Source organism: Arachis stenosperma, chromosome 10, assembly GCF_014773155.1.
Source record: "Arachis stenosperma cultivar V10309 chromosome 10, arast.V10309.gnm1.PFL2, whole genome shotgun sequence".
Lineage (NCBI taxonomy): Eukaryota > Viridiplantae > Streptophyta > Magnoliopsida > Fabales > Fabaceae > Arachis > Arachis stenosperma.
Window position 1 is genome coordinate 78,653,508 of NC_080386.1, and position 25,679 is coordinate 78,679,186.

The following is a 25,679-nucleotide window of genomic DNA, read 5'->3' on the forward strand; positions in this document are numbered from 1 at the left end:
AGGAGCACCAAAATCACTAGGGATGGAGCAACAAAGGCAAGGAAGAGACATAGAGGAGCTCAAGAGCACCATTGGTTCTTCAAGAGGAAGACGCCACCCTCACTAAGGTGGACTCATTCCTTAATCTCCTTGTCTATTTATTTCTCTGTTTTTGGTTTTGAGCTCGATGTTTGGCTATGTTTCGTGTCTTTATTACATGATCATTAGTGTCTAGTGTCTATGTCTTAAAGCCATGAATAATTCCATGAATCCTTCACCTCTCTTAAATAAAAAATGTGCCTAATTACAAAAGAACAAGAAGTACTTGGATTTTAAATTTTATCTTGAAATTAGTTTAATTATTTTCATGTGGTGGCAATACTTTTTGTTTTTTGAATGTATGCTTGAACAGTGCATATTTTTTATAGTGAAGTTTATGAATGTTAAATTTGTTGGCTCTTGAAAGAATGATGAACAAAGAGACATGTTATTGATAATCTGAAAAATCATGAAATTGATTCTTGAAGCAAGAAAAAGCAGTCAATAACAAAGCTTGCGAAAAAAATGGCGAAAAAAAGAGAGAAAAAGAAAGAAAAAAGAAAAAGCAAGCAGAAAAATCCAATAGCCCCTTAAACCAAAAGGCAAGGGTAAAAAGAATCAAAGGCTTTGAGAATTAATGGATAGGAGGGCCCAAGGAAATAAAATCCAGGACTAAACGACTAAATCAAGCTGTCTCTAACCATGTGCTTGTGTCATGAAGGTCCAAGTGAGAAGCTTGAGACTGAGTGGTTAAAGTCATGATCCAAAGCAAAAAGAGTCTGCTTAAGAACTCTGGACACCTCTAACTGGGGACTTTAGCAAAGCTGAGTCACAATCTGAAAAGGCTCACCCAGTTATGTGTCTGTGGCATTTATGTATCCGGTGGTAATACTGGAAAACAAAGTGCTTAGGGCCACGGCCAAGACTCATAAATTAGCTGTGTTCAAGAATCAACATACTGAACTAGGAGAATTAATAACACTATCTAAAATTTTGAGTTCCTATAGATGCGAATCATTCTGAATTTCAAAGGATAAAGTGAGATGCCAAAACTGTTCAGAAGCAAAAAGCTACTAGCCCCGCTCATCTAATTGGGACTAAGTTTCACTGATATTGTGAGGTTCATTGTATATTCTCTTCTTTTTATCCTATTTTATTTTCAGTTGCTTGGGGACAAGCAACAATTTAAGTTTGGTGTTGTGATGAGCGCATAATTTATACGCTTTTTTGCATTGTTTTTATATAGTTTTTAGTATATTTTATTCACTTTTTAGTATATTTTTATTAGTTTTTAAGCAAAATTCACATTTCTGGACTTTACTATGAGTTTGTGTGTTTTTATGTGATTTCATGTATTTTCTGGCTAAAATTGAGGGACCTGAGCAAAAATCTGATTCAGAGGCTGACAAAGGACTGCTGATGTTGATGGATTCTGACCTTCCTGTACTAGAAATAGATTTTTTGGAGCTACAGGAGACCAAATGGCGCGCTCTTAATTGCATTGGAAAGTAGATATCCAGGGCTTTCCAGAAATATATAATAGTCCATACTTTGCCCGAATTTAGACGACGCAAATTGGAGTTCAACGCCAGCTTTCTGGCCTATTCTGGCGTTAAATGCTAGAAACAAGTTGCAAAGTAGAGTTAAACGCTAGAAACAAGTTACAAACTGGTGTTTAACTCCAAGAAAAGTCTCTACACATAAAAGCTTCAATGCTCAACCCAAGCACACACCAAGTGGGCCCGAAAGTGGATTTCTGCATCATTTACTTATTTCTGTAACCCTAGTAACTAGTTTAGTATAAATAGAACATTTTACTATTGTACTAAGGGTCTTTCGACCAGATCTTTGATCAGTTTTATGCTATCTTAGATTTTTATGGAGGCTGGCCATTCGGCCATGCCTGGACCATTATCACTTATGTATTTTCAACGGTGGAGTTTCTACACACCATAGATTAAGGTGTGGAGCTCTGCTGTTCCTCGAGTATTCATGCAAAGTACTATTATTCTTCTATTCAATTCATGCTTATTCTTATTCTAAGATATCCATTCGCACACAAGAACATGATGAATGTGATGATTATGTGACACTCATCACCATTCTCACTCATGAACGCGTGATTGACAACCACTTCCGTTCTACGTGAAAACAAGCTTGAATGTGTATCACTTGGATTCCTGGTCCATGCATTTGATTGCCTCTCCTGACAACAGAGCCTTCAATTCCTTGCGATCATAGTCTTCGTGGTATAAGCTAGAATCAATTGGCAGCATTCTTGAGATCCGGAAAGTCTAAACCTTGTATGTGGTATTCCGAGTAGGATCTAGGATGGGATGGCTGTGACGAGCTTCAAACTCGCAACTGTAGGGCGTGGTGACAGACGCAAAAGAATAGTAAATCCTATTCCTACACGATCGAGAACCGATAGATGATTAGCCCTACGTAACCCATAGCTGGACCATTTTCACTGAGAGGATGGACGGTAGCCATTGACAACGGTGATCCCTTACATACAGCTTGCCATAGAAAGGAGTATGAAGGATTGGATGAAGGCAGTAGGAAAGCGGAGATTCAAAAGGAATGAGGCATCTCTATACACTTATCTGAAATTCCCACCAATGAATTACATAAGTATCTCTATCCTTATTTTATGTTTATTTATATTTTAATTATCAAAACTCCATAACCATTTTAATCCGCCTGACTGAGATTTACAAGATGACCATAGCTTGCTTCAAGCCGACAATCTCCGTGGGATCGACCCTTACTCACGTAAGGTTTATTACTTGGATGACCCAGTGCACTTGCTGGTTAGTTGTGCGAAGTTGTGAAAAAGAGTTGAGATTACAATTGTGCGTACCAAGTTGTTGGCGCCATTAAGATCACAATTTCGTGCACCATTAAGCAACTATGATTTTGAAGATTTTTAAAGAATTTAAGAAGTGAGTTAGGTTATTCTCCCCTAGAGTCTGAAGGCTTTGCTGAGGTAGTTAATTGATAACTCCGATTTAAAGTAGTTAAATGAGTGATTTAAAAGTAAAGGATCTTGAGTCTTTTCAAAGAGAATTACCATTTGATATGATTTTGAAATTGTTTGGAAGTTTTGGAAAATGTTACACAAAATGGCTCCGTTTTGAAAGGAGGTTGATTTTGAGGAAAAAGTGGCTTATGAGCTTGAAATAACTTGAGATATGAAGAGGATTCTGAAATCGAGATAGAGATGAGTTTGATTTTGGTTTTAAAGAAAGTGATTTGAGAAAAAGTGTTATATAGCATGAATGATGAATTGACTTGATATGGATTGTTAAGGAAGTATGGAAATTATGATGAATGAATGATTTTGAATGAATATGAATGATAATCATATTGCACTTCCAGTTATCTGAGATATGAGTTTTTCTGGGTAAGAGCAGTGGTTTGCCACCACGTGTTCCAGGTTGAGACTCAATACTCTGTTGATCCTATGTAGCAAGGGTGACCGGGCACTTTAACACCCTGAGAAGGTTCCTCCAATGAGCAAAATTTATTTATTAATGAGAAAAAACTATGCATAGACTCTTGGGAATGCGCATACGAGGGACTGTCCTGGGTTAAGCAGCAGGACATATCGGGTTGGCTTTATAACCATTGTATCCGTTGTTTTAATACTAGCCTGCTCTGTAGCCTTTTTCCACCTTAACTACTGCTTTGTTTAGTGAACGCCTATCTTGAAAAACGTGCACCCTACTGTGTTTCTCCGAATTTTGATAAAGTCTTGAAACCATATAACCTTTTTGCATCGAGCTTATCTTGTATCTTCTGCCTTGTACCACACTTTTTCTTCCTTATATGTATTTTCAAGTTAAAAAGCCTATCCGGTATTTGAAAAATTATATATATGGCAAGATCTATGCTTTTCTAAGGTATAAAAAAGTAAAGTATTCAAGACTATTTTTAGTATTTTGCGTACTAAGTTAATTTTTGTGGACAAAAATTTTTATAAGTGGGGTAGGATGTAAGACCCTGAATTTTGAAAAGTTATTAATAAATTATTTATGATTGATTATATTTACTTGATTTTTGAGATTTTGTATATAAACCGGGTGAATTCTTATTTATAATTTAATGTTTTTATAATTTAAAAATAATGAGTATTTTTATATGCCTTAATTTTAATAGTTAGATTTTTAACCTTATTTTATAAATAAAGGAGAATTATTTTACTTATCTCTAATTTTTATTAAATTATTATTTAACTAAAAATAATTTAAAAATTAGTAATTAAAAGGTATTTTGAAGATAGAAATTTTATATTTAATTTGGTTTTAAATTATTATTCTATCTTTTTATTTATTTTATAAAATTACATTACTACCTGTATTTTAATAAAAAAAAATACCTAAACTAACCCACTAGCTCTAACCTAACCTAACCCAACCTAACCCTGGTTACCACCCATCCCCCCTCATCACACTCACACCCACACCTCCGGAAGGAAGAAAGAAAGAAAGAAAGAAAGGAAAAACAGGAAGGGGGGACCACGGAAGAGAAGGAAAGGAGGAGAAGGGAAGGCGGCGTGATCGGCGTCACTGCCACCGTTGCCATCACTGCTGACAGAGAAGAGAGGAGACCCGAGAGAGAGAGAGCACTAGTGGAAGAGGGAGACCGCTGCCATAGCCATCACCGTTCGTGCTCCAGTTTGTCGCCACCATGCCACATCGCTGTCGAGAACAGAGCTGTGAGGAGAGAGGCCTCGCGAGTGAGAGAGAAGGCCGCACTACTACCGCCGCCAAAACCGCTAGGAGAAAGAGTCACACCACCCATCCGCGTCGCCGTCAGCTGTGTCTTTGTTGTCACCGCCAGCTTCCACCACCGTTGAGGCTGGTCGCGGATAGAAGTGGAGGAAGCTATTTCCGTCGCCGCTGTCAGAGGTTTTCGTCGGAGCTACTGTTCTATTTCCGTCGTTCTTCTTTTTCACAGTAAGTTATTCGTGCTCTAAAGCTCTTACTGTAATCGTTCTGGTTATTTGTGGTTATGAATTTTGAAGTATGGATGTTGTAGGGTTACGTTAATTGGTTTGCATGTCGAAATTGAGATTTTGCTGAACCACCGGAGCTTCTGGCCATTGTCGAAGCTGCTGCCGGATAAGTTCGGAGTGGCTACTACGTCATTCTTTTATTTTGTTATGTGTTTTAAGGTTTTGGCGATGTTAATGTTTTAGGATTAAGTTATCGAGGCTGCATGTTGTGATTTAAAGCTGTTCATGTTGTTGCGGAAAAGTGGAGCTATGGATTGAGGCTGTCGTTGATTTTGGGCCGAGAGGAAAGGAATTTTTTGACGTGTTTTGGTTATGGGTTCGACTTGTCCAGGTAGGTGTTTTTCGAGAAACTCGATTTCATAATTTGGAATTGTTATAAATGGATATTGATGTGAGAATTTCACTTTTAGTGATTGTATAAGTCTTATGTATTGTCTGCCTATTTTGGATGAATATGATTGATTGTTTGATTGGATTAAAGTTTGGTTTTGTTAAACTGAAGGTTGCTGAATTATTTTTTTAAAGTTTTGATAAATGATTTGATTTTTGAATCGATTTCCTTGAGATTGAAAATGATATGAATTGCTAGAATCAGCTTGATTTGAACTGATTTGGTTTTGAAACCATTGGAATATAGTTGAAGAATGGTTTAGTTGGGATCCGAAAAGGGTGGCTAAGACCAAGTTTTAGGGGAGGTGCTGCCAAAATTTCTATAAAATCTAAAGTTTTGTTTGAAATGTTATTTAGAAAATTGTGGATTTAAGAATTACATTAGAAAAATGATATGAATTTCTAATGAATTATGCTTGAGTTTGATTTATTAAGGAAAGTATTATATCTTGAGTGCAAATGATTTAAGAAAATAATTATGTTTTAAGGTTGATTTAAATATAAAAGGACCTATGTTTTGGAGTTTGGTTAAAGAAGTACCTTTGGAGGAGTTTTACAAAATTTAAAAGAAATTGAACTTTGATTGAGTAATTTCGTTTTGTGATATTTTGGGGAAAAGTTTAAAGTATTCTTTAAATTTTGATTAGCAAAACTAAACAAATTCCTAGCCTTTGGAAATGTTTCAGATTTAAGAATGAAATTGAAATTTGTTTCAGGTTTAAATAATTTGGTTTTGAAATTGGTTCGAAACTTTTGGCTTGCATGCTTTGGTTTTGGTTTAAACTCCATTTTAATTGATTCAAGTTAAGCAACTATGATTTCGAAGATTTTTAAAGAATTTAAGAAGTGAGATAGGTTATTCTCCCTAGAGTCTGGAGGCTTTGCCGAGGTAGTTAATTGATAACTCCAATTTAAAGTAGTTAAACGAATGATTTAAAAGTGAAGGATCTCGAGTCTTTTCAAAGAGAATTACCATTTGATAGATTTTGAAATTGTTTGGAAGTTTTAGAAAATGTCACATAATGTGGCTCCGTTTTGAAAAGGAATTGATTTTGGGGAAAAGGTGGCTTTTGAGCTTGAAATAACTTGAGATATGAGGATGATTCTAAAATCGAGACACAGATGAGTTTGATTTTGGTTTTAAAGTAAATTAATATGAGAAAAAGTGATATATGGCATGAATGATGAATTGACTTGATATGGATTGTTAAAGAAGTGCAGAAATAATGATGAATGAATGAATATGAATGATAATATGGCTTTTGCACTTCCAGTTATCTGAGATACAAGTTTTCTTGGGTAAGAGCAGTGGCTTGCCACCACGTGCTCCAGGTTGAGACTCGATACTCTGTTGACCTTATGTCGCAAGGGTGATAGGGTACTTTAATACCCCAAAAAGGTTCCCCCAATGAGCAAAATTTATTTATGAATGAGAAAAAGATATGCATACACTCTTGGGGATGCGCATACGAGGGACTGTCCAGGGTTTAGTAGCCGAACATGTTGGGCTGGCTTTATAACCGACAGATGAGACTCATCAGCCATAGGGCAGGCATTCATCATATACATCTATGTGACATTGTTTGGGTGTGCATATTGTAATTGGTCTTCCTATGTGAATAATTATGTTTAATTGCTAATTTCTCTACTTGATGTAATTGCTTTGATTGTGTTTGAACCTTCTTTCTTATGTTTGTGACTGAGAATTGATTAGATCGTGCTGAATTGGATGTTAATTGAGTTGTTTGGGGCTAGGGCCGTAATTCATTAAGTGATGGGCCGAAGGCCATAATTGGTTTGTGTTTTTGGTTTAGTAAAGTATAAAAAAAATAAACTTGTTTAGCATAGACTTAATGAACATATGCTTGGAACAGCTTGGTCATTCATACTATCTAGGAAAACTTTTAATATTTGGTACAAAAGAAAAAAAGGTTTTGGATTTTTGAAAAATTAACGGTTTTCTCATTTAAAAAGGATTTCATATTTTTGGATGTAAATATTTGGTTTTTGAAAAGATACATAAGGCGCGCGACAATCACTATATATTGAAAACAGTTTTATTTTACGTATTTTATTATAGCAATTCTCTAACCTTATAATGAGAACCAGCGAGGACGATGGTCTCACTCCCCTGCAAGTTTTTCCCTTTTCAGGATATGGACGACGATGTTCAGAAGAGTTTATCTTGTTTCTGTTTATACGATGTTTTGTGTTGTAATAGTTATTTTTCCCTCGCCTTTATCTTTACAACTTTTATGTAAGAGGGATAAGAATTTTTTATATGCAAGGCTTGTAAATTAATACTATGTATGTATATATGTATATGAATTGTAAGTATTGTATCTAGTTTATTTGTATGTATTCATGTTTCCAACTAAAAGTCTTTTCGAAAGATTATACGGGTTAAAGTTTTAAACAGACTCCTATTTTAACTATTAAATATGCTAAGAGTCGTCGTAATACCCGATCTATTAGAGTGGAGCAGCCAGAAGCGTGACATTCTGATAGCTAGGGTGTTACAATTGTCACATTCGGATTAAGCCCATTTTGCCCTGGAGCATTGCTAGTGGCAGTTGGAGGCATACCTGAAATTGGAAAAACAAAAAATAGAGACAATTAAATCCTAATCGACTTATTTAGCAAACAACTAAACCTCTAAAGATTTAGATTAGGTATTTGATGAGCGGATATTTTATACGCTTTTTTGAATCATTTTCATAAAGTTTTTAGTATGTTTTGTTTAAGTTTTATTAAGTTTTCATAGGTTTTAGTGTAAAATTCACTTTTTTGGATTCTACCTTGAGTTTGTATGTTTTTAGACAATTTTAGTTATTTTCTGGCTGAAATTGAGGAACTGGAGCAAAAGTTTGATTCAGAGGCAGAGAAAGCACTACAGATGCTGTCCAAATCTGACCTCCTTGAACTCGAAAGAGCTTTTCTAGAGCTACAGAAGTCCAAATGGAGCGTTCTCAATGGTTATGAAAAGCTAACATTCAGTCCATAAATATATAATAGTCTATACTTTGTTTCATAATTGAAGGCCCAAATCTGGCGTCTAACGCCAGCCTCCTGCGCTATTTTGGCGTATGTCCAGTGCCCACAAGGAGGAGACCAGTGTCCAAATGCCCAAGAAGGATCCCCTAGCCAGCGTTCAACGCTCTAGAGGCCTCCTAGCACATGGATCTCATCAAAGCTCATCCCAAACACTCACCAACTAGGCCCTAGAAGTAGATTTTAGCACTAAAAGACTGTTTTACCCTTTTTATATTGATGAGCGGATAATTTGTACGCTTTTTGGCATTATTTTTAGTATGTTTTTAGTATATTTAGTTGAGTTTTTAGTATATTTTTATTAGTTTTTAGTTAAAATTCACTTTTCTGGACTTTACTATGAGTTTGTGTGTTTTTCTGTGATTTCAGGTATTTTCTGGCTGAAATTGAGGGACTTGAGCAAAAATCTGATTCAGAGACTGAAAAGGACTGCAGATGCTGTTGGATTCTGACCTCCCTTCACTCAAAGTGGATTTTCTGGAGCTACAGAAGCCCAATTGGCGCGCTCTCAACGGCCTTGGAAAGTAGACATCCTGGGCTTTCCAGCAATATATGATAGTCCATACTTTGCCCAAGATTTGATGGCCCAAACCGGCGTTCAAAGTCACCTTCAGAATTCCCAGCGTTAAACGCCGGAACTGGCACCAAAGTGGGAGTTAAACGCCCAAACTGGCATAAAAGCTGGCGTTTAACTCCAAGAAGAGTCTCTACACGAAAATGCTTCAATGCTCAGCCCAAGCACACACCAAGTGGGCCCAGAAGTGGATTTTTATGTCTTTTACTCATCTTTGTAATTCTTAAGCTACTAGTTCCCTATAAATAAGACCCTTTACTATTGTATTTTTCATCTTTGGACATCTAGTTCTTAGATCATGGGGCTGGCCTCACGGCCATGCCTAGACCTTGTTCTTATGTATTTTCAACGGTGGAGTTTCTACACACCATAGATTAAGGTGTGGAGCTCTGCTGTACCTCGAGTATTAATGCAATTACTATTGTTCTTCTATTCAATTCAGCTTGTTCTTATTCCAAGATATTCATTCGCACTCAAGAACTTGATGAATGTGATGATTATGTGACGCTCATCATCATTCTCACTTATGAACGCGTGATTGACAACCACTGTAGTTCTACAAGCAACAAGGCTCTAATGTTTATCTCTTGGATTCCTGATACACGATGCATGGTTGATCGCCTGACAACCGAGCGCTCGCCTGACAACCGAGCGCTCGCCTGACAACCGAGCCAGCCATTCCGTGAGATCAGAGTCTTCGTGGTATAGGCTAGAATTGATGGCGGCATTCAAGAGAATCCGGAAGGTCTAACCTTGTCTGTGGTATTCTGAGTAGGATTCAATGATTGAATGACTGTGACGTGCTTCAAACTCGCGATTGTGGGGCGTTAGTGACAGACGCAAAAGAATCACTGGATTCTATTCCGACATGATTGAGAACCGACAGCTGGATAGCCGTGCCGTGACAGGGTGCGTTGAACATTTCCACTGAGAGGATGGGAGGTAGCCACTGACAACGGTGAAACCCTTGCATAAGCTTGCCATGGAAAGGAGTAAGAAGGACTGGATGAAGACAGTAGGAAAGCAGAGAGACGGAAGGGACAAAGCATCTCCATTCGCTTATCTGAAGTTCTTACCAATGAATTGCATAAGTATCTCTATCTTTATCTTTTATTCATATATCATCCATAACCATTTGAGTCTGCCTGACTAAGATTTACAAGGTGACCATAGCTTGCTTCATACCAACAATCTCCGTGGGATCGACCCTTACTCGCGTAAGGTTTATTACTTGGACGACCCAGTGCACTTGCTGGTTAGTTGTGCGAAGTTGTGTTTATGCCATGGTACTGAGCACCAAGTCTTTGGGGCCATTACTAGGGATTATTTGAGTTGTGAAAAGAAGTGATCACAATTTCGCACACCAAGTTTTTTGGCGCCGTTGCCGGGGATTGTTTCGAGTGTGGACAACTGACGGTTCATCTTATTGCTTAGATTAGGTATTTTTCAGAGTTCTTAAGAATGAATTCTAGTGTTTCAAGGTGATGCTCTTATCATCACCAAAGCTGATTGATTCTCATCAATTTAGCTCTTGAATGCAATGTACTGCTGAAGCTTGGCTATTCATGTCTAATTCCTTTAGACTAAAGCTTTAGACTAACATTGCATGATTCCTGGAATTCTCATTAAGAATTTTGATACCTTTATTTTCTTCTTCCACTTAATTTTCGAAAAAAATCCAAAAAAAAAATTACAAAATCATAAAAACCAAAAATATTTTTATGTTTCTTGTTTGAGTCTAGTGTCTTATTTTAAGTTTGGTGTCTTGCATGCATTGTTTATTTGATCTTGGTTCTATTTTCAAGTCAATAGTACAGGGAACTGAAGATTCAGAACATGCAGCAGAGGAATTACACAGAAAAAGCTGGGCGTTCAAAACGCCCAGTGAAGAAGGACAGACTGGCGTTTAAACGCCAGCCAGGGTGCCTGGTTGGGCGTTTAACGCCAAAAAAGGTAGTGCATTGGGCGTTAAACGCCAGAATGTGCACCATTCTGGGCGTTTAACGCCAGGATGGCACAAGAGGGAAGATTTTGTTTTCAAATCAATTTTTTTTCAAGTTTTCAAAGTTTTTCAAAATCAAATCATATCTTTTCAATCAAATGTTTTCAAAATCAATTTCTTTCCTTTTTCAAAAATACTTGCTATCAATTAATGATTTGATTCAACATTTCAAGTATGTTGCCTTTTTTGCTGAGAAAGGTTTAATGTTTGAATCATATTTTTTCTTGTTAGGCAAGTCATTAATTTTTAAAATCAAATCTTTTTTTTAAAATTGTTTTCAAATCATATCTTTTCAATCATATCTTTTTAAAACCATAACTTTTCAATCAAATCTTTTTAATCACATCTTTTTCAAAATAGTTTTCAATCATATCTTTTTAAATTCTAATTTCAAAATCTTTTTCAAAAATCACTTGATTTCTTTCCCACTTTTAGTTTTCGAAAATTATCAATCAATTTTTCAAAACGTTTTTAGAAATGTTTTTTAATTAATTTTCGAAAATTTCTTCCCCTCTTCTCACATCCTTCTATTTATGGAGTAACACTCCTCCGCAATGCACAATTCGAACTCTATCTCACTAAGTTTGAATTCTTCTACCTCTTTCTTCTATTTTTCTATTCCTCTGACACCTCAAGGAATCTCTATACTGTGACATAGAGGATTCCATATTTTCTTGTTCTCTTCTCTTTCATATGAGCAGGAGCAAAGACAAAAGCATTCTTGTTGAGGATGATCCCGAACCTGAAAGGACCTTGAAGCGAAAGTTAAGAGAAGCTAAGGCACAACTCTCTATAGAGGACCTAACAGAAATCTTCAAAGAAGAAGACATGGCAGCCGAAAACAACAACAATGCAAACAATGCAAGGAAGGTGCTGGGTGACTTTACTGCACCTACTCCCGACTTCTATGGGAGAAGCATCTCTATCCCTGCCATTGGAGCAAACAACTTTGAGCTTAAGCCTCAATTAGTTTCTCTAATGCAACAGAATTGCAAGTTCCATGGACTTCCATTGGAAGATCCTCATCAGTTCTTAGCTGAATTCTTGTAAATCTGTGACACTGTCAAGACTAATGGGGTTGACCCTGAGGTCTACAGACTTATGCTATTCCCTTTTGCTGTAAGAGATAGAGCTAAGACATGGTTGGACTCACAACCTAAAGAAAGCCTGAACTCTTGGGAAAAGCTAGTCAATGCCTTCTTGGCAAAGTTCTTTCCACCTCAAAAATTGAGTAAGCTTAGAGTGGAAGTCCAAACCTTCAGACAGAAGGAAGGAGAATCCCTCTATGAAGCTTGGGAAAGATACAAACAACTGATCAGAAAGTGTCCCTCTGACATGCTTTCTGAATGGAGCATCATAGGTATTTTCTATGATGGTCTCTCTGAACTATCCAAGATGTCTTTGGACAGCTCTGCTGGAGGATCTCTTCATCTGAAGAAGACGCCTACAGAAGCTCAAGAACTAATTGAAATGGTTGCAAATAACCAATTCATGTACACTTCTGAAAGGAATCCTGTGACCAATGGGACAAATCAGAAGAAAGGAGTTCTTGAGATTGATCCTCTGAATGCCATATTGGCTCAGAACAAAATATTGACTCAGCAAGTCAATTTGATTTCTCAAAGTCTGTCTGGAATGCAAAATGCACCTGGCAGTACTAAGGACGCTTCATCTGAAGAAGAAGCTTATGATCCTGAGAACCCTTCAATGGAAAAGGTGAATTACCTAGGAGAGCCCTATAGAAACACCTATAATTCTTCATGGAGAAATCATCCAAATCTCTCATGGAAGGATCAACAGAGACCTCAACAAGGTTTCAACAACAATAATGGTGGAAGAAACAGGTTTAGCAATGGCAAGCCTTTTCCATCATCTTCTCAGCAACAGACAGAGAATTCTAAGCAGAACCACTCTGACTTAGCAACCATGGTCTCTGATCTAATCAAAACCACTCAAAGTTTCATGACTGAAACAAGGTCCTCCATTAGAAATTTGGAGGCACAAGTGGGACAGCTGAGCAGGAAAATTACTGAACTCCCTCCTAGTACTCTTCCAAGCAATACAGAAGAAAATCCAAAAGGAGAGTGCAAGGCCATCAACATGGCCGAATTTGGAGAGGAAGGAGAGGCAGTGAATGCCACTGAGGAAGACCTCAATGGGCGTGCACTGACCTCCAATGAGTTCCCTAATGAGGAACCATGGGAATCTGAGGCTCAAAATGAGACCATAGAGATTCCAATGAATTTACTTCTGCCATTCATGAGCTCTGATGAGTATTCTTCCTCTGAAGAGGATGAGTATGTCACTGAAGAGCAAGTTGCTAAATACCTTGGAGCAATCATGAAGCTAAATGACAAGTTATTTGGAAATGAGACTTGGGAGAACAAACCTCCTTTGCTCACCAAAGAATTGGATGACTTGTCTAGGCAGAAATTACCTCAAAAGAGACAAGATCCTGGGAAGTTTTCAATACCTTGTACCATAGGCACCATGACCTTCAAGAAGGCTCTGTGTGACTTAGGGTCAAGTGTAAACCTCATGCCTCTCTCTGTAATGGAGAAGCTAGGGATCTTTGAGGTACAAGCTGCAAGAATCTCACTAGAGATGGCAGACAATTCAAGAAAACAAGCTTATGGACTTGTAGAGGATGTTTTGGTGAAGATTGAAGACCATTACATCCCTGCTGATTTCATAGTCCTAGAGACTGGGAAGTGCATGGATGAATCCATCATCCTTGGCAGACCCTTCCTAGCCATAGCAAAGGCTGTGATTGATGTAGACAAAGGAGAATTGATCATTCAAGTGAATGAAGAATCCTTTGTGTTTAAAGCTCAAGGATATCCCTCTGTCACCATGGAGAGGAAGCATGAAGAGCTTCTCTCAAAGCAGAGTCAAACAGAGCCCCCACAGTCAAACTCTAAGTTTGGTGTTGGGAGGCCACAACCAAATTCTAAGTTTGGTGTTGAACCCCCACATTCAAACTCTAAGTTTGGTGTTGGGAGGTTCCAACATTGCTCTGAGTATCTGTGAGGCTCCATGAGAGCCCACTGTCAAGCTACTGACATTAAAGAAGCGCTTGTTGGGAGGCAACCCAATGTTATATTTTATCTATTTTCCTTTGTTATTTTATGTTTTCTGTAGGTTAATGGTCATGAGAAGTCACAAAATCAATTGAAAAAGCAAAAACAGAAAGAAAAACAGCACACCCTGGAGGAGAACTTGCTGGCGTTTAAACGCCAGTGAGGCTAGCAGATGGGCGTTTAACGCCCAGTCTGGCACCATTCTGGGCGTTTAACGCCAGAAAGGGGCACCAGACTGGCGTTAAACGCCAGAAAAGGGCAAGAACTTGGCGTTAAACGCCAGAAATGGGCACCAGCCCGGCGTTTAACGCCAGAATTGGCTCAAAACGCATTTTTGCATGCCATTTGGTGCAGGGATGACTTTTCCTTGACACCTCAGGATCTGTGGACCCCACAGGATCCCCACCAACCCCACCACCCTCTTTCTTCTTCACCCATTCACCAATCACCTCAATACCTCTTCCCCAAAAACCCTTCACCTATCCAATCCCATCTTTCTCTTCACCACTCACATCCATCCCTCATAAAACCCCACCTACCTCACCATTCAAAATTTAAACCACTTTCCTTCCCAAACCCACCCATAATGGCCGAACCCTACCCCTCCCCTCACCCCTATATAAACCCATCTTCACTCCTTCATTTTCCCACACCCTAAACACTACTTCTTCCCCCTTTGGCCGAACCACAAAGCCATCCTCCATCTCCTCCATTTTCTTCTTCTTCTACTCTATTCTTTCTTCTTTTGCTCGAGGACGAGCAAACCTTTTAAGTTTGGTGTGGTAAAAGCATTGCTTTTTGTTTTTCCATAACCATTTATGGCATCCAAGGCCGGAGAAACCTCTAGAAAGAGGAAAGGGAAGGCAAAAGCTTCCACCTCTGAGTCATGGGAGATGGAGAAATTCATCTCAAGGGTGCATCAAGACCACTTCTATGAAGTTGTGGCCTTGAAGAAGGTGATCCCCAAGGTCCCTTTCAAACTCAAAAAGAGTGAATATCCGGAGATCCGACATGAGATTCGAAGAAGAGGTTGGGAAGTTCTTACCAACCCCATTCAACAAGTCGGAATCTTAATGGTTCAAGAGTTCTATGCCAATGCATGGATCACCAAGAACCATGATCAAAGTGTGAACCCGGACCCAAAGAATTGGCTTACAATGGTTCGGGGGAAATACTTAGATTTTAATCCGGAAAATGTAAGGTTGGCATTCAACTTGCCCATGATGCAAGGAGATGAACATCCTTACACTAGAAGGGTCAACTTTGATCAAAGGTTGGACCAAGTCCTCATAGAGATTTGTGAAGAGGGCGCCCAATGGAAGAGAGATTCAAGAGGGAAGCCGGTTCAATTGAGAAGGCATGACCTCAAGCCGGTAGCTAGAGGATGGTTGGAGTTTATCCAACGCTCAATCATTCCCACTAGCAACCGGTTTGAAGTTACTCTAGACCGGGCCATCATGATTCATAGCATCATGATTGGAGAAGAAGTAGAAGTTCATGAGGTTATAGCCCAAGAACTCTATAAGGTGGCGGACAAGTCCTCTACCTTAGCAAGGTTAGCCTTTCCTCATCTCATTTGTCACCTCTGTTATTCAGTAGGAGTTGACATAGAAGGAGACATCCTCATTGATGAGGACAAGCCCATCACTTAGAAAAGGATGGAGCAAACAAGAGACCCCTCTCATCATGAAATCCCTGAGATACCTCAAGGGATGTATTTTCCTCCACAAAACTATTGGGAGCAAATCAACACCTCCCTAGGAGAATTAAGTTCCAACATGGGACAACTAAGGGTGGAGCACTAAGAACATTCCATCCTCCTCCATGAAATTAGAGAAGATCAAAGAATCATGAGAGAGGAGCAACAAAGGCAAGGAAGAGACATTGAGGAGCTCAAGCACTCCATAAGACCTTCAAGAGGAAGAACAAGCCGCCATCACTAAGGTGGACCCGTTCTTTAATCTCCTTTTTCTTTATTTTCTTGTTTTTCGAATTTTCATGCTTATGTTTATCCATGTTTGTGTCTTATGATCATGAGTATCTTAGTGTCTATGCCTTAAAGTTATGAATGTCCTATGAATCCATCACCTTTCTTAAAAAAAAAAAGTTCTTAATTGAAAAGGAGAAGAATTGCATGAATTTCAGATTTTATAACAGATTAATTATATTGATGTGATGGCAATACTTTTGTTTTCTGAATGTATGCTTAAACAGTGCATATGTCTTTTGAATTTGTGGTTCATGAATGTTAAAGTTGTTGGCTCTTGAAAGAATGATGAAAAAGGAGACATGTTACTGAGGATCTGAAAAATCACAAAAATGATTCTTGAAGCAAGAAAAAGCAGTGAATACAAAAAAAAAGAAGGAGAAAAACGAAAAAAAATATAGAAAAGAGAAAAAGAAAAAAGTAAGCAGAAAAAGCCAATAGCCCTTTAAACCAAAAGGCAAGGGTAATAAAAAGGATGCAAGGCTTTGAGCATCAGTGGATAGGAGGGCCTACAGGAATTACATCCTGGCCTAAGCGGCTAAACCAAGCTGTCCCTAACCATGTGCTTGTGGCGTGAAGGTGTCAAGTGAAAACTTGAGACTGAGCGGTTAAAGTCGTGATCCAAGGTAAAAAGAGTGTGCTTAAGAACCCTGGACACCTCTAATTGGGGACTCTAGCAAAGCTGAGTCACAATCTGAAAAGGTTCACCCAATTATGTGTCTGTGGCATGTATGTATCCGGTGGTAATACTGGAAGACAGAGTGCTTTGGGCCACGGCCAAGACTCATAAAGTAGTTGTGTTCAAGAATCATCATACTTAACTAGGGGAATCAATAACACTATCTGGATTATGAGTTCCTAAAGAAGCCAATCATTCTGAATTTCAAAGGATAAAGTGAGATGCCAAAACTATTCAGAGGCAAAAAGCTAAAAGCCCCGCTCATCTAATTAATACTGATCTTCATAGATGTTTTTGGAGTTCATTGCATATTCTCTTCTTTTTATCCTATTTGATCTTCAGTTGCTTGGGGACAAGCAACAATTTAAGTTTGGTGTTGTGATGAGCGGATAATTTGTACGCTTTTTGGCATTGTTTTTAGTATGTTTTTAGTATATTTAGTTGAGTTTTTAGTATATTTTTATTAGTTTTTAGTTAAAATTCACTTTTCTGGACTTTACTATGAGTTTGTGTGTTTTTCTGTGATTTCAGGTATTTTCTGGCTGAAATTGAGGGACTTGAGCAAAAATCTGATTCAGAGACTGAAAAGGACTGCAGATGCTGTTGGATTCTGACCTCCCTTCACTCAAAGTGGATTTTCTGGAGCTACAGAAGCCCAATTGGCGCGCTCTCAACGGCCTTGGAAAGTAGACATCCTGGGCTTTCCAGCAATATATGATAGTCCATACTTTGCCCAAGATTTGATGGCCCAAACCGGCGTTCAAAGTCACCTTCAGAATTCCCAGCGTTAAACGCCGGAACTGGCACCAAAGTGGGAGTTAAACGCCCAAACTGGCATAAAAGCTGGCGTTTAACTCCAAGAAGAGTCTCTACACGAAAATGCTTCAATGCTCAGCCCAAGCACACACCAAGTGGGCCCAGAAGTGGATTTTTATGTCTTTTACTCATCTTTGTAATTCTTAAGCTACTAGTTCCCTATAAATAGGACCCTTTACTATTGTATTTTTCATCTTTGGACATCTAGTTCTTAGATCATGGGGCTGGCCTCACGGCCATGCCTAGACCTTGTTCTTATGTATTTTCAACGGTGGAGTTTCTACACACCATAGATTAAGGTGTGGAGCTCTGCTGTACCTCGAGTATTAATGCAATTACTATTGTTCTTCTATTCAATTCAGCTTGTTCTTATTCCAAGATATTCATTCGCACTCAAGAACTTGATGAATGTGATGATTATGTGACGCTCATCATCATTCTCACTTATGAACGCGTGATTGACAACCACTGTAGTTTGGTGGACGAAATTGTGATTCTTGGTTAGTGGCTCCTTGGCATGTGCCAAAAAAAGTTAAACTAACTCAACTAACTGATTACTTTCTTTTCACAATTCTGTTCAACTAACCAGCAAGTGTACTGGGTCGTCCAAGTAATACCTTACGTGAGTAAGGGTCGAATCCACAGAGATGATTGGTTTGAAGCAATCAATATTTATTTTATTAATCTTAGTCAGGATGTCAATAGGATTATTTGGATTAAAAGTGAAATTACTGGATTTCATAAAAGAGGGAACAATGTTACTTTGATTTGCAGCACTGGGGAATATGTTGGAGTTTTGGAGATGCTTTGTCCTCTGACTTCAACTCTTCCTTGAAATCCTCTTCTCACACGCAGGTTCCTTCCATGGCAAGCTCTATGTAGGGTGTCACCGTTGTCAGTGGCTACTTCCCATCCTCGCAGTGAAAGCTATGCACGCACTCTGTCACAGTACGGCCAATCACCGGTTGGTTCCCGCTCCTACTGGAATAGAATCCCTCTTTTGCGTCTGTCACTAACGCCCAGCAGGTTAAAGTTTGAAGCACGTCACAGTCATTCAATCCCGGAATCCTACTCGGAATACCACAGACAAGGTTTAGACTTTCCGGATTCTCATGAATGCCGCCATCAATCCGGCTTATACCACGAAGATTCTGTTGGGGAATCTAAGAGATATTCATTCAATCTGATGTAGAACGGAGGTGGTTGTCAGGCACACGTTCATGGGTTGAGGAAGGTGATGAGTGTCACGGATCATCACCTTCTCCACAGTTAGGCGCGAATAAACATCTTAGATAAGAACAAACGTGTTTGAATGGAAAACAAAGGAATTGTATTAAATCATCGAGACGCTGCAGAGCTCCTCACCCCAACAATGGAGTTTAGAGACTCATGCCGTCACAAAGTATGTAATTCAGATCTGAAAATGTCATGAGGTACAAGATAAGTCTGTAAAAGTTGTTTAAATAGTAAACTAGTAACCTAGGTTTACAGAAAAATGAATAAACTAAGATAATTGGTGCAGAAATCCACTTCTGGGGCCCACTTGGTGTGTGCTGGGGCTGAGACTAAAGCTTTCCACGTGTAAAGGCCTTTCTTGGCGTCAAACTCCAGGTTTTGACGTGTTTTGGGCGTTCAACTCCGGATCATGACGTTTTTCTGGCGTTTAACTCCAGACAGCAGCATGTACTTGGCGTTCAACGCCAAGTTACGTCATCTATCCTTGCGCAAAGTATGGACTATTATATATTGCTGGAAAGCCCTGGATGTCTACTTTCCAACGCCGTTGAGATCGCGCCAATTGGACTCCTGTAGCTCCAGAAAATCTATTTCGAGTGCAGGGAGGTCAGGATCCAACAGCATCAGCAGTCCTTTTTTCAGCCTAAGTCAGATTTTTGCTCAACTCCCTCAATTTCAGCCAGAAAATACCTGAAATCACAGAAAAATACACACACTCATAGTAAAGTCCAGAAATATGATTTTTGCCTAAAAACTAATATTATTTAACTAAAAACTAATTAAAACATGCTAAAATCTACATGAAATTACCCCCAAAAAGCGTACAAAATATCCGCTCATCACAACACCAAACTTAAACTGTTGCTTGTCCTCAAGCAACTAGATGAATAAAATAGGTTCTAACAGAAATTAAGAAATAATATATATTTTAGAGTTTTAATTGAAGCTCAGATTCTTATTAGATGAGCGGGGCTTGTAGCTTTTTGTTTCTGAACAGTTTTGGCATCTCCCTGTATCTTTTAAATTTCAGAATGATTGGCATCCTTAGGAACTCAGAATTCAGATAGTATCATTGACTCTCCTAGTGTAGTATGTTGATTCTTGAACACAGTTATTTTATGAGTCTTGGCTGTGGCCCTAAGCACTTTGTTTTCCAGTATTACCACCGGATACAAAAAATGCCACAGACACATAACTGGGTGAACCTTTTCAGATTGTGACTCAGCTTTGCTAGAGTCCCCAATTAGTGGTGTCCAGAGCTCTTAAGCACACTCTTTTGCTTTGGATCACGACTTTAACCACTCAGTCTCAAGCTTTTCACTTGGACCTTCATGACACAAGCACATGGTTAGGGACAGCTTGATTTAGCCGCTTAGGCCTGGATTTTATTTCCTTGGGCCCTCCTATCCATTGATGCTCAAAGCCTTGGATCCCTTTTTTACTCTTGGCTAGTGCCCATGGCTTGTGAATATTGTTTTTTTTTTTTTTTTTGAACTGCTTTTTCTTGCTTCAAGAATCAATTTCATGATTTTTCAGATCATCAATGATATTTTCGTGTTCCTCATCCTTTCAGGAGCCAATATTCATCAAATTCAAAGTACATATTATGCACTGTTCAAGCATTCATTCAGAGAACAAGAAGTATTGCCACCACATATAATTAATTATAGTCTTTATTACTAAGAACTCAAAAATATAAATTACTTCTTTATTCTTAAAAAAAATCTACTACTTTATTCATGCCTGATGATGATGAGAAAAATAAATTATAGCTTAATTGGAAATAAAATCAAAATAGATATGCTAAGTACTACTACTCCTATATAACTTCTAAGGTAAAATCCTATAATAATACTATCACAGAGTTAAAGCTGGAATTAGAACTTAACAACCTGTATTTTGGGAAGTGGATGTTCCTTTAGTCTGTGGGATGCCTTCAAGAATTAATTTCTGATGCTTCAGCTCCCTTAAGTTCACATCCTTGCTCTTCCTGTTCTCTTAGGTGCCATGATCTTAATGAGTTTTAGCTCAGTGATCATGGCAAATCACACCAAACTTAGAGGTTTGCTTGTCCTCAAGCACAAGAAAGGAAAGGAGAGGAGTAGATGAAAGGCATTTTCATAAAAAGATAAAATGAGTTGAAAAAGATTTGAAAAAGATTTAGATTGGAAAAAGATTTGGGCTTATGAATTAAGATATATTTGAAAAAGGGATTTTAGAAATTAGGATTAAAAAATTTTAGAATTGAAAGATGACATTTTGAAACATGTTTATGCAAGAAATCATGAATTGAAACATAAAAATTTAGAAAAAAATATAAAGAAAACGAAATTGTACCTCCTCCCACCATCCTGGCGTTAAACGCCCACATGGTGCATGGTTTGGGCGTTTAACGCCCATGTGATGCTTCTCCTGGGCGTTCAACGCCCATTTGGTGCTTCTTTCTGGCGTTGAACGCTAGGAAGTCCTTCTTCACTGGGCGTTTTTCTGAACGCCCAGGATGCTAACAGACTGGCGTTAAACGCCCAGAAGGTGCATCTTTCTGGCGTTTAACGCCCAGAAGATGCTCCTTTCTGGCGTTTAACGCCCACATGGCTACCTTCACTGGCGTTAAACGCCCAGTGAGAGCTTCTTTTGGGCGTTTAACGCCCAAAGTATTTCTTACTGGCTTTTTCATGCCAGTGAGCTTCCAATTTTCCCTGTAACTCTGTGACTTCAACCAATTGCTATTTCACCTTTGAAGATACTTGAACCTATATCTGTAAAGAAAAGAAAATTTATCTAATTGGTAAATAAACTTTGTAAATGGCTGGGTTGCCTCCCAGCAAGCGCTTCTTTAATGTCCTTAGCTGGACTGTCACTGATCTTCAATGTAATCTCAGTCTTGAGCATTCTTGCTCAAAATTATCTTCAAGATAGTGTTTAACTCTTTGTCCATTGACAATGAACTTTTTGTTAGAGTCATTATCTTGAAGCTCTATGTAGCCATATGGTGATACACTTGTAATTACATATGGACCTCTCCACCGGGATTTTAATTTCCCGGGGAATAATTTGAGCCTAGAATTAAATAGCAGAACTTTCTGCCCTGGTTTAAAGACTCTGGATGACAATTTCTTATCATGCCATTTTTTTGCTTTTTCCTTGTAAATTTTTGCATTTTCAAAAGCATTGAGTCTAAACTCTTCTAGCTCATTTAACTGGAGCAATCGTTTTTCTCCAGCTACTTTGGCATCAAGATTCAGGAATCTGGTTGCCCAGTAGGCCTTATGTTCCAGTTCCACTGGCAAGTGACATGCCTTTCCATACACAAGCTGGTATGGAGAGGTCCCTATAGGGGTCTTAAATGCTGTTCTGTATGCCCACAGAGCATCATCCAAGCTTCTTGCCCAATCCTTTCTACGGTTAATTACAGTCCGTTCCAGGATTCTTTTAAGTTCTCTATTTGAGACTTCCGCCTGCCCATTAGTCTGTGGGTGATATGGAGTAGCCACCTTGTGGTTGACTCCATAACGTACTAGAGCAGAGTAGAGCTGCTTATTACAGAAATGAGTACCCCCATCACTGATTAACACTCTGGGGATACCAAATCTGCTGAAGATATGTTTCTGGAGGAATTTTAACACTGTTTTAGTGTCATTAGTGGGTGTTGCAATAGCTTCCACCCATTTGGATACATAATCCACTGCCACCAGAATATAGGTGTTTGAGTATGATGGTGGGAAAAGTCCCATGAAGTCAATGCCCCATACATCAAACAACTCAATTTCCAAGATTCCTTGTTGAGGCATAGCATAACTGTGGGGCAGGTTGCCTGATCTCTGGCAACTATCACAGTTAAGCACAAATGCTCGGGAATCTTTATAGAGAGTAGGCCAGTAGAAGCCACTCTGGAGGACTCTTGTGGCTGTTCGTTCACTTCCAAAATGTCCTCCATACTGTGATCCATGGCAATGCCAGAGGATCTTCTGCGCTTCTTCTTTAGGCACACATCTACGGATTACTCCGTCTGCACATCTCTTAAAGAGATATGGTTCATCCCAAAGATAGTATTTTGCATCTGTGATTAATTTCTTTGATTGCACCTTACTGTACTCTTTGGGTATGAATCTCACTGCCTTGTAGTTTGCAATGTCTGCAAACCATGGCACTTCCTGGACGGCTAGTAATTGCTCATCCGGAAAGGTTTCAGAAATTTCAGTGAGAGGGAGGGACGCCCCTCCCACTGGTTCTATTCGGGATAGGTGATCTGCTACTTGATTTTCTGTCCCTTTTCTGTCTCTTATTTCTATATCAAACTCTTGCAGAAGCAGCACCCATCTGATGAGTCTGGGTTTTGAATCCTGCTTTGTGAGTAAATATTTAAGAGCAGCATGATCAGTGTACACAATCACTTTTGATCCTACTAAGTAGGATCTGAATTTGTCAATGGCGTAAACCACTGCAAGTAGCTCTTTTTCTGTGGTTGTGTAATTCTTCTGTGCATCATTTAGCACACGGCTGGCATAGTAAATGACATGCAGAAGCTTGTCATGCCTTTGCCCCAACACTGCACCAATGGCATGGTCACTGGCATCACACATTAGTTCAAATGGTAATGTCCAGTCTGGTGCAGAGATGATTGGTGCTGTAACCAATTTAGCTTTCAGAGTTTCAAATGCTTGCAGACACTCCTCATCAAAGATAAATGGCATGTCTGCAGCTAGCAGGTTGCTCAGAGGTTTGGCGATTTTTGAAAAATCCTTTATAAACCTCCTGTAGAACCCTGCATGTCCCAGAAAGCTTCTGATTGCCTTAACATTAGCAGGTGGTGGTAATTTTTCAATTACTTCTACCTTAGCTTGGTCCACCTCTATCCCCTTGTTCGAAATTTTGTGCCCAAGGACAATTCCTTCAGTCACCATAAAGTGACATTTTTCCCAGTTTAAAACCAGGTTAGTCTCTTGGCATCTTTTCAGAACAAGTGCTAAATGGTTAAGGCAGGAGCTGAATGAGTCTCCAAATACTGAAAAGTCATCCATGAAGACTTCCAGAAATTTTTCCACCATGTCAGAGAAAATTGAGAGCATGCACCTCTGAAAAGTTGCAGGTGCATTGCACAGGCCAAATGGCATCCTTCTGTATGCAAATACTCCAGATGGACATGTGAAGGCCGTTTTCTCCTGATCCTGGGGATCTACTGCAATTTGATTATAACCTGAATATCCATCCAGGAAGCAGTAGTATTCATGACCTGCTAATCTTTCTAACATCTGGTCTATGAATGGTAAAGGAAAATGATCCTTTCTGGTGGCTGTATTGAGTCTTCTGTAATCAATGCACATACGCCACCCTGTAACTGTCCTTGTAGGAACCAGTTCATTTTTTTCATTATGAACCACTGTCATGCCACCCTTCTTAGGGACAACTTGAACAGGGCTCACCCAGGGGCTGTCAGAAATAGGATAAATAATCCCAGCCTCTAGTAATTTAGTGACCTCTTTTTGCACCACTTCTTTCATAGCTGGGTTCAGCCGCCTTTGTGGTTGAACCACTGGCTTGGCGTCATCCTCCAACAAGATCTTGTGCATGCATCTGGCTGGGCTAATGCCCTTAAGATCACTAATGGACCACCCAAGAGCTGTCTTGTGCGTCCTTAGCACTTGAATTAGTGCTTCCTCTTCCTGTGGCTCTAAGGTAGAGCTTATAATTACAGGAAAGGTTTCACCTTCTCCCAGAAATGCATATTTCAAGGATGGTGGCAATGGTTTGAGCTCGGGTTTTGGAGGTTTCTCCTCTTCTTGAGGGATTTTCAGAGGTTCTATTATCTTCTCTGATTCCTCCAAATCAGGCTGAACATCTTTAAAGATGTCCTCTAGCTCTGATTCGAGACTCTCAGCCATATTGACCTCTCTTACTAGAGAATCAATAAGATCAACACTCATGCAGTCATTTGGGGTGTCTGGATGTTGCATGGCTTTAACAACATTCAACTTGAACTCCTCCTCATTGACTCTCAAGGTTACTTCCCCTTTTTGGACATCAATGAGGGTTCGGCCAGTTGCTAGGAAAGGTCTTCCTAGAATGAGAGTTGCACTCTTGTGCTCCTCCATTTCCAGCACCACAAAGTCAGTAGGAAAGGCAAATGGCCCAACCTTGACAATCATGTCTTCAATCACGCCTGATGGGTATTTAATGGAGCCATCAGCAAGTTGAAGACATATCCTGGTTGGTTTAATTTCTTCAGCTAAACCAAGCTTTCTGATAGTAGATGCAGGTATTAGGTTGATACTTGCCCCAAGATCACATAAAGCTTGCTTGGTACAAACACCTTCTAATGTGCATGGTATCATAAAGCTCCCAGGATCTTTAAGCTTCTCAGGTAAGCTTTTTAGAATGACTGCACTGCATTCTTCAGTGAGGTAAACCTTTTCAGTCTCCCTCCAATCCTTCTTATGACTTAAGATCTCTTTCATGAACTTAGCATAAGAGGGTATTTGCTCAAGTGCTTCTGCAAACGGAATCTTTATTTCAAGAGTCCTGAGATAGTCTGCAAAGCGGGCAAATTGCTTATCTTGTTCCGCTTGGCGGAGTTTTTGAGGATAAGGCATTTTGGCTCTGTATTCCTCAACCTTAGTTGCTGCAGGTTTATTACCTACAGAAGTGGGTTGGGAAGCCTTGTTATCAGCACTTGTATGTGACTGATTCCCTACTGGCATTTGAATGCCAGAGGTAGGAGCTGGAGTGGCGTTAGACGCCACTTCCTTGCTTGTTACTGGCGTTTGAACGCCAGAACCATGCTCCTTTTGGGCGTTCAACGCCAGATTCAAGCTTGTTTCTGGCGTTG